Below are 15,784 nucleotides of genomic sequence, written 5' to 3'. Positions count from 1 at the left end.
AACACAATCTGGTGATGAACATGAGCTTAATGATAATATCAATAGTGATGTTCATGATGATGCTCAACCTAGTAACGATAAGGATGTGGAGACTGAACATGTTGATCTTGATAACCCGCAGCCTAAGACTAAGAGATACGATAAGAATGACTTCGCTGCTAGGAAGCATGGTAAAGAAAGGGAACCATGGGTCCTGAAACCTATGCCCTTTCCTCCCAAACCATCCAAGAAAAAGGGTGATGAGGATTTTGAGCGATTTGTTGAAGTGATCAGACCTGTCTTTCTGCAAATGCGTTTGACAAATATGCTCAAAATGTCTCCGTATGCTAAGTACATGAAAGATATTGTGACTAATAAGAAGAAGATACCTGAGGTTGAGATTTCCACCATGCTGGCTAATTATACCTTCAAGGGTGGAACTCCTAAGAAACTAGGTGATCCCGGTGTGCTCACTATACCTTGCTCCATTAAAGGTAACTATGTTAGAACTGCTTTATGCGACCTTGGAGCCGGTGTTAGTGTTATGCCTCTCTCTCTTTATCGTAGACTTGAACTGGATAAGCTGACACCCACTAAATTCTCTCTGCAAATGGCCGACAAATCAACCGCTTTCCCTATCGGCATTTGCGAGGACGTGCGTGTTGTGGTTGCTAATGTCACTGTCTTAACAGACTTTGTTATCTTGGATATTCCCGAGGACGATGCCTTGGCGGTCATCCTCGAAAGACCCTTTTTAAACACTGCAGGGGCTGTTATAGATTGCAACAAAGGCAATGTCACTTTCCATGTTAATGGTAAAGAGCATACGGTGCACTTTCCGAAGAAACAATATCGAGTACATTGCATCAATGCTATCGAAAAAACTTCATCGATTCTTATTGGGAGCTTTGAATGCCCTATATCTCCTATTAAGATGAAGTATGATTTGCATGTTGGGGAGATACACATCCCCAGTGAGGTGACCTAGTGACTATTCAAAAATTCTCCGTTCTCTTTTGCGCTTCGAAAAGGTTTGTCAGGGAGACTTGATCAACCTCACTGACGGATTTCTTTTGATGACCATGAGATGGATGAATCGAGGAGTCACAAACCTGTGTTCCAAGCTTTCACCTTCGATTGCATAGAAGAAAAATAATAGATTTAGTTTAGTTTTCCCTGTTTTTTGTTTTAGCTTCTCGTGGAAAAGTACCCCGAAAATAAAAGTTCTCCGAACGACCTGAAAATCAAGTATGATTTTTTCTGGAAATTTTGAAAAATACTAAGACGAAGAGCTTGTTCGGGGGCTGCACCAGTGGGCCACAAGCCGTGGAGGCGCGGGCACCCCCCTGGCCGCGCCACCCAGGATTGTGGGGCCCATGTGCACCCCTCCACTCATTCTTGCTCTCATATGGTTCTCCTACATCCAGAAAAAATCCTTTCGCAACTCAAACCCGTGTTCTTGCTCCTCTTGCTGGGATTTTCGATCTCTTTGCTCAAATCACCATTCTCCAAACTGTTTTGGGGAAATTACTCCTTGGTAAGTGACTCCTCCATTGGTCCAATTAGTTTTTGCTCTAGTGCCTTATACTTCGCGTATTTTTGCTGCCTTGGTTACCATGTTCTTGAGCTTTGCATGCTAATTTTAGCTGGTCCCAAGTAGTTCTGATGCGTAATATGGCATCTAGGCACTTGTTGGAGTAGTTGCTATGAGTTTAGTTGAGCCTTGTTCACTTTTCCTTAGAGTCACTGAAAACTTCAGAAAAGGAAGATGTTCAGGAGAAACTATCATGGTGGTTCCTCAACCAAGAGAGGTCCCCGTCTTGCGATTCGGGAGCCCGATCCTTACCAACCAAGGGACGCGCAAGTACAACCGTGTAAATGGCCTTCTGATGAATTTATGAGTGAGGCAAGTTTCAAAGATGAGTTTGATGCACTTGTTCGCAACGTCGGACTCGAAGAATTCATCTCCGATAAATGTGAACAATATGTTGCTCTCACTGCCTCTTTTGTTCGTAGATTCAAATTTTCAGCTGGCCGTGACACATCGGTACTGTTTGATCTCTATGACAAATCGTATACCATGGATTTAGAGGATTTCAATATAATTTGCAAAATACCTATTTGGGGTAGTTTTAACGATCCTCCTAAATCATCGGTTAGAGATTTTTTCTCTTGTATAACTTGTCACATCCCTGACACCTTAAGCAAGTTAGTCTTGTGCTCATGTCTTCTTTGCATTTGCATCTAAGAATTTTCAACAAGATTGAAGAAAGAGGTGAAGAAAAACTCAAAACCCTAGCCACTACTTTAAATAAAGGAAATCTCAAACTAGTTAAAATCAATGAATCCAAAATGGCCTCAAGAAAAGTTCAAACTTTCAGATAAATCATGAAAGTAAATGAGCAATGAAGAAAACATTTTTCTTGACACTTCAAGATCTTAAATTAATGCAAAAAGCTACTGGTTTCAAATTTTAAATTTGAAATCAGAAACTTTAAACTTTCAAAAATGTTGAAAACTTTAGGAATGGTTGGAAATATTCCAACAAATATTCTAGGGTGCTTCAAATAAATTTTACAAATTATTTGGGAGCTGAAATAAATAGCAAATTATTGAAGTAGCTAAAACAGAAACAAAAACAGAAAAAATGGAAAACTCTTACCTGTCGCCTAGCCTGGCCCAGCCAATCTCCCTCAGTCGTCTCCTCCCCCGCGCCAGTAGAAGCAGGAGGTGGCCGCCGCGTTCTCCGGCGCGGCCACGCACCTGTGCGCCTGCCTGGCCGCCGCCTCGCGCTGGCAAGGCTGGGGATAAGCTCCCCGAGCCCGTGGCTATCCATTCCCAGCGCCAGTTCTCCCCCTCCTCTCGGATCTCTCCTCCCTCTTTCTGCCGCCATTGGAGCCCGAGCAGAGCTCGAGCTCGTCGTCGTTCTAGCCGACCTCCCTTCCCTCTGAGCCGCGCATTAGCTCCACCGCAATCCCCTTGAGCTTCCTAGCCACGAGCCCGACGCCCAGATGCAGTGAATCGACGAGAAGCTATCGTCTTCTTCCTCGGGTTACCGAAGATCGCCGCCGACGTTCTCCCTCTCCAGGCCGTCCCCGAGCAGACTAGCGCCACCACTGCACTCCCCATGAGCATGCGGTCATTTCCCCTAAGATCTCCCCGTCGATCCCCTCCTCTAGGCCTAGTTCCACCGGAGCCCGACAAGATCCGCCGCTGCAGCTCGTCGCTGGTAGCCCTCCGGTGATCAGCTCGTCCTTCCGAGGGCACCAGCAGCTTCAGGCCATCGCGTAGATGCTGTAGGAGCTAAGAACCGTGCGTAGTTCTCTCTGTATCGATGACCTTGATGACGCCCGAACCTTGGCCGCCGCCAAGCTCGTCGCCGGCGTCATCTCCGGCCAGATCAGCCCCGGCAAAGTGCAGAAATGGAGCTGCGGGAGATGTGTCGTTCCTCTGGTGCTCTCCGCGCAGCGTTTGGCCCCCTATGCGCCGTTTCCGAGCCCCTCCGCCGTTCTGGTAGTCGCCGGAGGCTCCCCGCCGGCGAGCACGACCTTGCCGCCGGTGGATCTCGGCTGGCCTGAGCCACTGACTGGTGGGGCCAGCCTCTGGCAAGATTAGAAATAATAAAAATAAATCAGTAAAGATAATAAGACACTGACATGTGGGTCCAGTGGGTTTAATTAACTAAATAAGATTAATCCTAATCTAAAATTGACCAGAGAGACTAACCAGTGGGTCCCACTGGTCAGGTTTGACTTTCAACGGCTAGTTGGACCTGCTGATGTCATGCTGATGCAGTAAAAGTATTTTTTCCAGTATAAAAATAATTCCAGAAATGTTTAAAACTTAAAAGAATCATAGAAATTAATCTGTAACTCCAATGAAAATAATTTATATATGAAAAAGTGTCAGAAAAATTCAAGGAATCTGAATATGCTACTTTCAATCATGTTTGAAAAAGTTACAGAACCCAAACATGTAGATTAATGAATAAGTCAATTCTTATAATTACTTTATAAATGGAATTTGTAAAATATTCAAATTTCATTATGAATGACATGATCACACATTGTCCTAATTACAAATCAGTACCTTAACATGACATCTCATGCATATTAACATCAAGTTGATCTGAGCATCAGGTCGAATCAATTAAATCGGTATCCGAGAATACCTCGTTTGAATTGATATTTGAATGTGATTCAAATCAATTACAAACCTAATACATGTTGATTATATTAGTTAACACCTTGCATTCTCATGCCATGCCCATGCATCATCTTGTCTGCATATGATTGTTATTGATTGTTGCCATTCATTTCGGTAGGCTCCGCACCTCCGGATTCCACTGAATATCCGTCTGACGGATATTGTCCCTCCTCTGAGCAACAAGGCAAGCAACCATTTTGATCATCCCGATAAATCCTATATTCCTGCTCCCGCACTTATTTATTCCATTAGGATCAAATGCTTCAACTCCTTTTGCCACGTTAGTTGAACCCACTTCCTTTGCATGACCTATCCTTGTGACAGTAAATAGCCGAACCTTGCAACCTAGCATACCTGGTAGTTGCTTGAGCCATGATGTGCCTTATCCTGCTATGCATGCTATGCTTAGAGTTGTGTATGGTCTGTCATCTGGGAGATGAACAAAATTGTGAGAATGTGTTCGGTAAGCAAAGGTTGCGTGTTGAATCTCATTTGGTAAAGGTACCGGTGAAAGGCTATGTAGGAGTACATGGCGGGTTGTTTCATTGGAATTGTCCTTAGGAACTGAGTTCCGTGTATGTAATCCAAGACTAGTTACTACCACATGCTGGGCCCTGAAATATGACCCCGCTCGCCCTATTAATCTCTTAGTACTCGGTCCAGGAGTTGCAAGTAGTTTCTGGTGTTTATAGTCATGCTGGAGGCCGTGCATGGTGCTGACCTGAGAGGTGGGCCGTGATGCGGTAGGCAGTGGCACGGTGTACCAAGTGGCACCCGGATGGTGGGCTTGGGAACCCTGCGCACATCGTCTGAGGCCGTGGCAGAAACCTCGGCCGGACTTCCGTACGGGTTACTCTCAGATAGGCAATAAACCTGGACTAGGTACAAGTGTGGTTAACGGTCGTGGCCGACTCCCCCGCTGGGCTTCCGCTTGAAGGTTGCCGAGGTGCATGACGTGCACATGGCGATAAGTGGCGAGAGCGTGTGTGACGAAGTACACCCCTGCAGGGTTATGATCTATTCGAATAGCCGCGTCCGCGGATATGGACTACTTGGAGACATATGTTGTTCATAGATAACTTCAATGGCTACTCATAAAATTATCAAGATAAGCGTGAGTGTCGTGGACGGCATTTCCGTAGGGAGACGGAATGATTCCACGATAGTGTATTGTTGTGGTGTTAGTGGACTCGTGTGCGAGAAATCAAGTTATCAAAATTATTTAAAAATGCAAGTTGTCTAGCCACGAGTCAAATGCTGGCTTTCCGCATGAAACCCCACAATACCCTTTTGATACCTTGCATGTGTAGTTAGTTATCCTAAAGTCTTGCTGAGTACCTTCGTACTCATGTTTGCTTAATAAATGTTGCAGAGGTTGCTAATGACCCTAATGGAGGGTTCTTCGTAGACATCGACGACGACGAGTAGCTGGTGTCCCAGCTACGATCTGGCCCTACGTTGGATCTGTAGTATAGTCAGGCCATGTGCCTTCTAGTTGCCATGTCTGTACTCAGACAGTTTAAACTCTTCCGCTGGCTTGTAACTGAATGACTGCTATTATGGGTCGTGAGACCCTTAATGTGTAATATTATGTGTGTGGCTCTTCTGAGCCTCCTAAATAAAGCTTGTATGTTTATGGTTATGTTGTGATGCCATCGATGTATCTATACATATCGGTATGCCATGCGTACGTGTGTCGTACCTGATATCTATGGGGTTCGATTACCTAGTCGTGAACTTTAGTAGCACTCCTTACAAGGAAATGCCCCTTTGTGATCCAACGAGCCTTGGTAGTTCGCCACTGCTCCGGACACATTGGTTGACCGGCATGTGTCCTACTAAGCTGCTGTGTCTGTCCCCTTTGGGGAAATGTCACGCGATGTAATGGAGTCCTTGTAGCTTGCTACGACTCGTCTACATTCGTTGTTGACCGACACCGGCTTTGTTGGGTCATGTATGCCTGTCCTTGTGCGGTACTGCCACTTTGGTTTATGACTAGACATGTCGATCCGGGTTCTTTGACATTGGAATGCTAGCGACACTATTGCATACCTGAGTCAAAAGACGCAAACGGTCCCGGCTAAGGTAAGGCTGCAGTCGTGGAGTTAACCGTGCGTGAGACCGCAAAGGGATGCGATGTGTTATGGGCTGGATTCCTATGGCTTAGGATCGGGGTCCCGACATAACTGTTGGAGAAACTAGAGACATTACGCAAGCTACCATGGGGAGAATTCATTTTCCCGCCTTGCATTACTTTGCGCTCTTCATAGGCACATGCATTAATGGCAAGATTGAGCATTGTCACCTCTGCGGATCCGACCTTAGTATCCTTAAGAGTGCAGTAATGGGTGATAAAAGTTTCGACATGGGAGCTATTATAGCAAGGAGGCTGAATAAGAATGCTAATGAAGGGGATTTCTTTGGTGGGATGTATGCCACTCGCATAGCAAATTTTCTTGGAGTACCCATCCGCGAAGGAGATCCCCCGCTCCATATAGCTTTCCTTGACCACGTCGCTTTGTCACGCTGCCAGTTCCTTGTGAGGGATGACGAATCCCTCATATACCGTTTGATATTTAACTGCAGCGTGTTTTCCATATTACCCTTCCTGCTCCTGCCTTCTTTGACTTTCAGGTAAAACGGAGATATTACATAACGAGAGGAGAGGCAGAGGAGTATGAGAGGGAGGTCAAGGTTGCTCGTCTCCGTGAGGCAGCTATTCAGGTAGTAGCTGCAGCGCTCCCGTATAACCCCCATTATGATTTTGAGTGTCACCAGGACCATCCATGGGAGTAGACCAACTTAGGCCAAAAGCCTAAGCTTGGGGGAGTACGTGTCCTCACCGACTTTACATTCTTGCTTATGCTTTCACTTTGTTAGCCGGTGTTCACACTTTGCCACTGTATCATCCATGTTAGTTTATTTTCTTTTTCTCGTTTTCTTTTCGTGTGTCTGTCTAGTTTGAGAAAACCCAAAAATATTTTCTTGTTCTTCTTTATCTTGTTGGGAGATTTCCCATGTAAATAGTTTTATTTTTCTTTGGGTCAAGGTAGAAGATCATGGTTACAATATTTAGTGGCTCTCGCATGCATACCTGTTTAGCTCTCAAAGAGCCATATTACTTTGTCTTCTCCTTTGTGTTTGCCTGCAGATTCCAGCTTTAGTCCAACGCACGAGCACGCTTATTATTGTTCACAAAGTTCGGTCATGCAAGTGAAAGGCAATAATGACGATATATGATGAAGTGACTGAGCCTGGAAAAGCTGGTACGAACTCGATCTATTTTGTTTTTGTAAATATGACTAGCCCATCATGCCTGATTCAGCTTTGTTGTGAGAGAAACATGTTTGCAATGACAACTTAGAGATCATAGTTGCTTATGCCATGCTTACTTAGCTAGGATCTTATAATGGTTTGTCTTGGATGCCCACATGAATGTTGATATGACTGTGTTGTAGTATGATAGGATGGTATCCTCCTTTGAATGATTCAAGTGGCTTGACTTGGCGCATGCTCACGCATGTAGTTTAAACAAAATCAACATAGCCTCTATGATGTTCATGTTCATGGTGATTTATGTCCTACTCATGCTTGCACTCAATGTTAGTTAATCTCAATGCATTTTGATGACTGTTATCGCTCTCTAGTTGGTCGCTTCCCAGTCTTTTGCTAGCATTCACTTGTACTAAGCGGGAATACTGCTTGTGCATCCACCTCCATAAACCCAAAGTTGTTCCATGTGAGTCCACCATACCTACCTATATGCGCTATCTACCGGCCGTTTCAAGTAAATTTGCATGTGCCACTCTCTAAATCTTCCAGAAATAATCTGTTTTGCATGCCCGAACCGCTCATGTGGTGACAGGGGGCTATCAGTATCTTCCATGCTAGGCGTGTTATCCTCAATATGTGTTTATTCACTATCATTCACGAGAAAGGGGCCGGTAATTGGAATTCCCAGTTCCATGCTCAAATCGAAAAGATAATTGCAAACAAAACTCCCCCAGGATTGATGTTGGTATGGACGGTACCCGAGGATTCGGCTAGCCATGGAGTGTGATTGATTGGTGGTGGGGAGTCAAAACTTTACTTTTCTGTTTGGGAACCGCCTATAGCATGTGTAGCATGGAAGATGTTGAGAACTCTTAGTAATTGCGTTGACAATGAGAGCATGCTACCCAAAACTATTATCTCTATTTTCAAAGCTTGAGCTCTGGCACCTCTGGAAATCAATGCTTCCCTCTACGAAGGGCATGTCTATTTTTGTTCCTGTTGAGTCATCCTCCTCTTATAAAAGCACCAATTAGAGAGCAACTCTGTCGTTTTTATGCTTTGCTTTTTAACTGTGTTGAGTATGACTGTGACTGGATCTTCTTTGCCAGGAATTACAATGTTTAGTCAGCCTTGGTCTGTGAAGGTGCTCTGCATTTATGTTTTGCGGTCTCAGAAAGAGCTAGCGAGATAACACCTCTTTGTACTGCTTCATATTGGTTTGATTGAAGTGTTGACATTTGAGGCTTATTATTATTTGCTTGCTAGTTGATTATGCCATTGATATGAGTTTACCGTGAGACCTAGATGTCATTTGCTTATGTGGTTTGCTTGTGATCTTGCTGAAATTCTGGTTATGAGTTAGACATAGTTGCAACAACAAGATCAAACAGAGTTCGTCAAAGTTTTTCTTTTGTCTCTTTCAGTTTGTCAACTGAATTGCTTGAGGACAACCAAGGCTTTAAGCTTGGGGCAGTTGATACGTCTCCGTCGTATCTACTTTTCCGAACTCTTTGCCCTTGTTTTGGACTCTAATTTGCATGATTTGAATGGAACTAACCCGGACTAATGCAGTTTTCAGCAGAATTGCCATGGTGTTGTTTTTGTGCAGAAATAAAAGTTCTCGGAATGACCTGAAAATTTACGGAGAATTTTTCTGGAATTAATGAAAAATACCCGCGCAAAGATCCACCGGAGGGGTGAGCCAGTGGGCCACAAGCCCACTGGCCGCGTCCACCCCCCTAGGCCGCACCAACCAGGCTTGTGGAGCCCACAGAGCTCCACCGCCTCCAAACTCAACTCTATACATTCCGTTTCGCCCGGAAAAAAATCAGGGACAAGGATTCATCGCGTTTTACGATACGGAGGCGCCGCCACCTCATGTTCTTCATCTGGAGGGCAGATGTGGAGTCCGTTCTAGGCTCTGGAGAGGGGAAATCATCGCCATCGTCATCATCAACCTTCCTCCATCGCCAATTCCATGATGCTCTTCACCGTTCGTGAGTAATCTCATCGTAGGCTTGCTGGACGGTGATGAGTTGGATGAGATCTATCATGTAATCGAGTTAGTTTTGACGAGGATTGATCCCTAGTATCCACTATGTTCTGAGATTGATGTTGCTACTACTTTGCGATGCTTAATGCTTGTCACTAGGGCCCGAGTGCCATGATTTCAGATCTGAACCTATTATGTTGTCGCCAATATATGTGTGTTTTAGATCCTATCTTGCAAGTTGTAGTCACCTACTATGTGTTATGACCCGGCAACCCCGGAGTGACAATAGCCGGAACCACTCCCGGAGATGACCATAGTATGAGCAGTTCATGTATTCACCACGTGTAAATGCGTTTGTCCGATTCTTTATTAAAAGGAGAACCTTAATAACCGTAGTTTCCATTAGGACCCCGCTGCCACGGGAGGGATGGACAATAGATGTGATGCATGTTCTTTTCCCTAAGCACGTATGGCTACATACATGTCTACATTAGATTGATGAACGGGAGCTAGTTACATATCTCTCCGTGTTATAGCTATTACATGATGAATCACATCCGACATACTCATCCATCACCAATCCACTGCCTACGAGTCTTCTACTGGTTCTTGCTATGTTACTTGCTACTCTGCTGCCGCTACTGTTGTTCCTTGCTACTTCTGTCACTACTGCTGTTACTTGCTACTTTGATGTTACTTGCTGCAACACTTTTACTGGCGCCATTGATACAACAAGTTAGGAATAGTCTGCCATCAACAGACCGCTTTCTGGCACCGTTGCTATCATACCACTTTGCTACTGATACTTTGTCGGGACCCCGATCCTAAGTCATAGGAATCCAGCCTGTAACACATTGCATCTCTTTGCGGTCTCACGCACGGTTAACTCCACGGCTGCAGCCTTATCTTAGCCGGGACCGTTTGCGTCTTTTGACTCACGTATGCAATAGTGTCGCTAGCATTCCAATTTAAAAGAACCCGGATCGACAAGTCTAGTCACAAACCAAAGTGGCAGTACCGCACAAGGACAGGCATACATGACCCAGCAAAGCAGGTGTCGGTCACCAGCGAGTGTAGACGAGTCGTAGCAAGCTACAAGGACTCCATTATATCGCGTGACATTTCCCCAAAGGGGACAGACACAACAGCTAAGAAGGAGACATGCCGGTCAACCAATGTGTCCGGAGTAGTAGCGAACTACCAGGGCTCGTTGGATCACAAAGGGGCATTTCCTTGTAAGGGGTGCTTCTAAAGTTCACGACTAGGTAATCGAACCCCATACATATCAAGTACGACACACGTACGCATGGCGTACCGATATGTATAGATACATCGATGGCATCACAACATAACCATAACATACAAGCTTTATTTAAGAGGCTCGGAAGAGCCACACACATAATATTACACATTAAGGGTCTCACGACCCATAATAGCAGTCATTCAGTTACAAGCCAGTGGAAGAGTTTAAAACTGTCTAAGTACAGAGAGGGCAACTAGAAGGCACATGGCCTGACTATACTACAGACCCAACGTAGGGCCAGATCGTAGCTGGGACACCAGCTACTCGTCGTCGTCGATGTCTACGAAGAACCCTCCATTAGGGTCATTAGCAACCTCTGCAACATTTATTAAGCAAACATGAGTACGAAGGTACTCAGCAAGACTTTAGGATAACTATCTACTCATGCAAAGTATCAAAAGGTATTGTGGGGTTTCATGCGGAAAGCCAGCATTTGACTCGTGGCTAGACAACTTGCATTTTTAAATAATTTTGACAACTTGATTTCTCGCACACGATTCCACTAACACCACAACAATAAACCATCGTGGAATCATTCCGTCTCCATACGGAAATGCCATCCACGACACTCACGCTTATCTTGACAATTTTATGAGTAGCCATTTAAGTTATCTATGAACAACATATGTCTCCAAGTAGTCCATATCCGCGGACGCGGCTATTCGAATAGATCATAACCCTGCAGGGGTGTACTTCGTCACACACGCTCTCGCCACTTATCGCCATGTGCACGTCATGCACCTCGACAACCTTCAAGCGGAAGCCCAGCGAGGGAGTCGGCCACGACCGTTAACCACACTAGTACCTAGTCCAGGTTTATCCCCTATCTGAGAGTAACCCGTACGGAAGTCCGGCCGAGGTTTCCTCCACGGCCTCAAACGATGTGCGCAGGGTTCCCAAGCCCACCATCCGGGTGCCACTTGGTACACCGTGCCACTGCCTACCGCATCACGGCCCACCTCTCAGTTCAGCACCATGCACGGCCTCCAGCATTACTATAAACACCGGAAACTACTTGCAACTCCTGGACCGAGTACTAAGCGATTAATAGGCCGAGCGGGGTCATATTTCAGGGCCCATCATGTGGTAGTATCTAGTCTTGGATTACATACACGGAACTCAGTTCCTAAGGACGGTTCCAATGAAACAACCCGCCATGTACTCCTACACAGGCTTTCACCGGTACCTTTACCAAATCAGATTCAACAAACAACCTTTGCTTACCGGACGCAATCTCACAATTCTGTTCATCTCCCAGATGACAGACCATACATAACTCTAGGCATAGCATGCATAGCAGAATAAGGCACATCATGGCTCAAGCAACTACCAGGTATGCTAGGTTGCAAGGTTCGGCTATTTACTGTGACAAGGATACGTCATGCAAAGGAAGTGGGTTCAACTAACGTGGCAAAAGCAGTTGAAGCATTTGATCCTAATGCAATAAACAAGTGCAGGAGCAAGAACATGGGATTTATCGGGATGATCAAAATGGTTGCTTGCCTTGTTGCTCAGAGGGGGGACAATATCCGTCAGACGGATATTCGGTGGAATCCGGGTTTGCAGAGCCTACCGAAATGAATGGCAACAATCAATAACAATCATATGCAAACAAGATGATGCATGAGCATGGGATGAGAATGCAAGGTGATAAACTAATATAATAAACATGTATTAGGTTTGAAGTTTATTTGAATCACATTCAAATATCAATTCAAACGAGGTATTCTCGGATAGCGATTTATTTGATTCGACCTGATGCTCAGATCAACTTGATGTTAGCATGCATGAGATGTCATGTTAAGGTACTGCTTTGTTATTAGAACAATGTTTGATCATGTCAAACAAAAAAAATTTAAATACTTTTCATATTCCATTTATAAAGTAATTATAAGAATTGACTTATTCATTATTCTACATGTTTGGGTTCTGTAACTTTTTCAAACATGATTGAAAATAGCATATTCAGATTCCTTGAATTTTTCTGATACTTTTTCATATATAAATTATTTTCATTGGAGTTAAAGATTAATTTCTATGAATTTTTGAAGTTTTAAACATTTCTGGAATTATTTTTATACTTGAAAAATACTTTTACTGCATCAGCATGACATCAGCAGGTCCAACTGGCCGTTGAAAGTCAAACCTGACCAGTGGGACCCACTGGTCAGTGTCTCTGGTTAGTTTTAGATTAAGATTAAACTTAATTAGCTGATTAATCTTACTGGACCCACATGTTAGTGTCTTATTAATTTATCTGATTTATTTTTATTATTTCTAAACTATCCAGAGGCTGGCCCCACCCATCAGTGGCTCAGGCCAGCTGAGATCCACCGGCGGCGAGGTCGTCCTCGCCGGCTGGGAGCCTTCGGCGAGCACCAGAACGTCGGGGGCATCGGAAATGGCGCACAGAGGGCCAAACTCGGCGCGGAGAGCACCAGAGGAACGGCCACTCGATGGCGCGCACGATGGGACAAGCCCCAGGGGCTGGGGTGGCCGGAATCAATGTCGGCGACGAGCTTGGCGGCGACCAGGTTCGGCCATCGTCGAAGCCATCGAATAGAGGGTCAAAACGCGCGGGGCTGGGCACCTAGCGCATCTATATGATGTCCTCAGGCTGTTGGTGGCCTCAGACGGACCAACCCGTCACCGGAGGGCTACCGGCGACGAGCTGCAGCGGTGGTCCTCGTCGGGCTCCGATGGAACTAAGCCTAGAGGAGGGGATCGACGGGGAGAGCTTAGGGGAAATGACCGCATGCTCACGGGGAGTGCAGTGGTGGCGCTAGTTTGCTCGGGGACGGCCTGGAGAGGGAGAACGTCGGCGGCGATCTTCGGTGGCCCGAGGAAGAAGACGACAGCTGCTCATCGTTTCACTGCACCTCAGCGTCGGGCTCGGGGCTAGGTAGCTAACTATGTGACGATCATTGACTTATCTTGTTGGTTTCATGTGCATTACTATTCATTCTTATCTTGTATGTGCACCACCAAGATATATGTGACATTGAAGAGTGACCCATGATCCTAATAGATTGTGCATTTGCATTCAAACACAAATTTTAAATAATGCACGAATTTAGGGGGAGCTCTTGTCTATCACATACTTCTCAAAGCGTCGATGATAATCCTTGATTATATGTTCTGTCAAAGCTTTGATCTATATGTTGTCATTAATTACCAAAAAGGGGGAGACTGAAAGCACAATTGATCCCCGGGATGGTTTTGATAATTGATCACAACATATGCATCATTGGAGTAATATGTTAAACCAAGTATATTTCACAAAAAGATGCTTTGGCTAAAGGCTTATGTGGAGATGCCCCTTGATGCAAGAAAGGAATAGGATTATCCCAAGCTTCAAGCTAGAAGACACTTCATTTTATAGTTGTGAGAAATCACTTTTGAGTCCATAGGAAAGCCAATACTATTAAAAGGGAGTGAGGTATTAAAATGAACTAGTTGCTCAAGTGCTCAAAGTTAGCCACCAAAATACTCACTCATTTTTCTCACATAACCATTTTGTCCAATTCCACACACTCAAATTCGGTGCGACCAACTTTCCATTTTGGCCTCACCGAGTTTGACCTCAGACAGAACCCTAGCTATTCCCAGCAAATTGGTGCATCCGAAACCATATCGGTGCTACCGACTTTAGGGTGACCAAATTTCTGTTGCCTCGGTATACAAAATTGAAATTTCCGAGTTTGCATATTCGTGTCACCGAGTTATATCATATGACTGTTAGCCACCTTTTCGATGCCACCGAGTTGTGTATATCGGTCCCACCGAGATTCAGAAGTTGCTTCCTTTTGTGTGAGTCGGTGCCACCGAGTTTATGACTTTGGTGTCACCGAGTTTAGCACTTTATGTATCACGATTGGACTTTGTGTGCTGCCTATATATACCCCTTCACACACCTCTCATTCTTGGGAGAAGTACTTAGAACATACACTTCATTTCCAGATATATTTTTTTGAGAGAGAGCCATCTACTCATGTGTTGAGACCAAGATATTCCAATCCAATGATTTGAAACTTGATCTCTAGCCTTCCCAAGATGATTTCCACCAAATCAATCTCTCCTACCCATGCCTATTCTGTAAGAGAGTGATTTGGTGCTGAGGAGGCTATCTTTAGAAGCACAAGAGCAAGGAGTTCATCATTCTACCACATCTATTACCATTTGGAGGGTGGTGCCTCCTAGATTGATTATGTGTTGCTTGGGAGCCTCCTACTTCTTGGTGTGGAGTTGAACCAAGATGTTTGTAAGGGAAAGCAGATTGCCTAATTCGTGAAGATCTACCATAAGTAAGGCTAGTCCTTCATGGGCGGAAGCCATTGTGGAATAGACAAGGCCGCTTCTTCATGGACCCCTTGTGGGTGGAGCCCTCCCTCGACTCTAGCAGCCGTTACCCTTCGTGGGCTGAAGTCTCCACTAACATGGACCTATGATAGCGCCACCTATCAGAACCTTACCAAAAATTGTCGTTTCAACCTCATGTGTTTGATCTCCCTACCTTACTCTTTTACTTTACACTTTCATGTTTTACATTGTGCTGCTACACTCTTAGAACTGCATGTGTAGGGTGTACATGAATTTCCATAACTCCCAAAACAGCTTCTCAACTGAAATTGGGAAAAGGCAAAAAAATATCTTGTCAAGTATTCTAATCACCCCCCTCTAGACATACTTCTGATCCTGCAACCCTCGAGAAAATTGGAACTTTAAGTAGGTATATGAGCTAGGGCATACCTCCAAAGGGGGGTCTTGGCATCCAAGCGAGTGTCTTCATCCTAGGCCAGCCACTCCTGCTGAGGCTTGAGCAGTATCCGCCATAGGTACTCGTGGGTGGTGCGGTAGATTTCCTGCACCACCCTGTGGTTGCTAGGCTTGTAGGACCACATCAGGCTATCCCGATGCTAGTTGGGAAGAATGCGGCGATGGAGCATGACCTGGACCACTTCGATCATCTTGATGTTTGCTGCCACCGTCTTCCTGATGCGCTTTTGCACATTGTAAGTGCTTCTAGTGCC

The sequence above is a fragment of the Hordeum vulgare genome, chromosome 2H, assembly GCF_904849725.1.
Source record: "Hordeum vulgare subsp. vulgare chromosome 2H, MorexV3_pseudomolecules_assembly, whole genome shotgun sequence".
Taxonomy (NCBI): Eukaryota; Viridiplantae; Streptophyta; class Magnoliopsida; order Poales; family Poaceae; genus Hordeum; species Hordeum vulgare.
Note: the sequence above shows the minus strand (reverse complement) of the source record.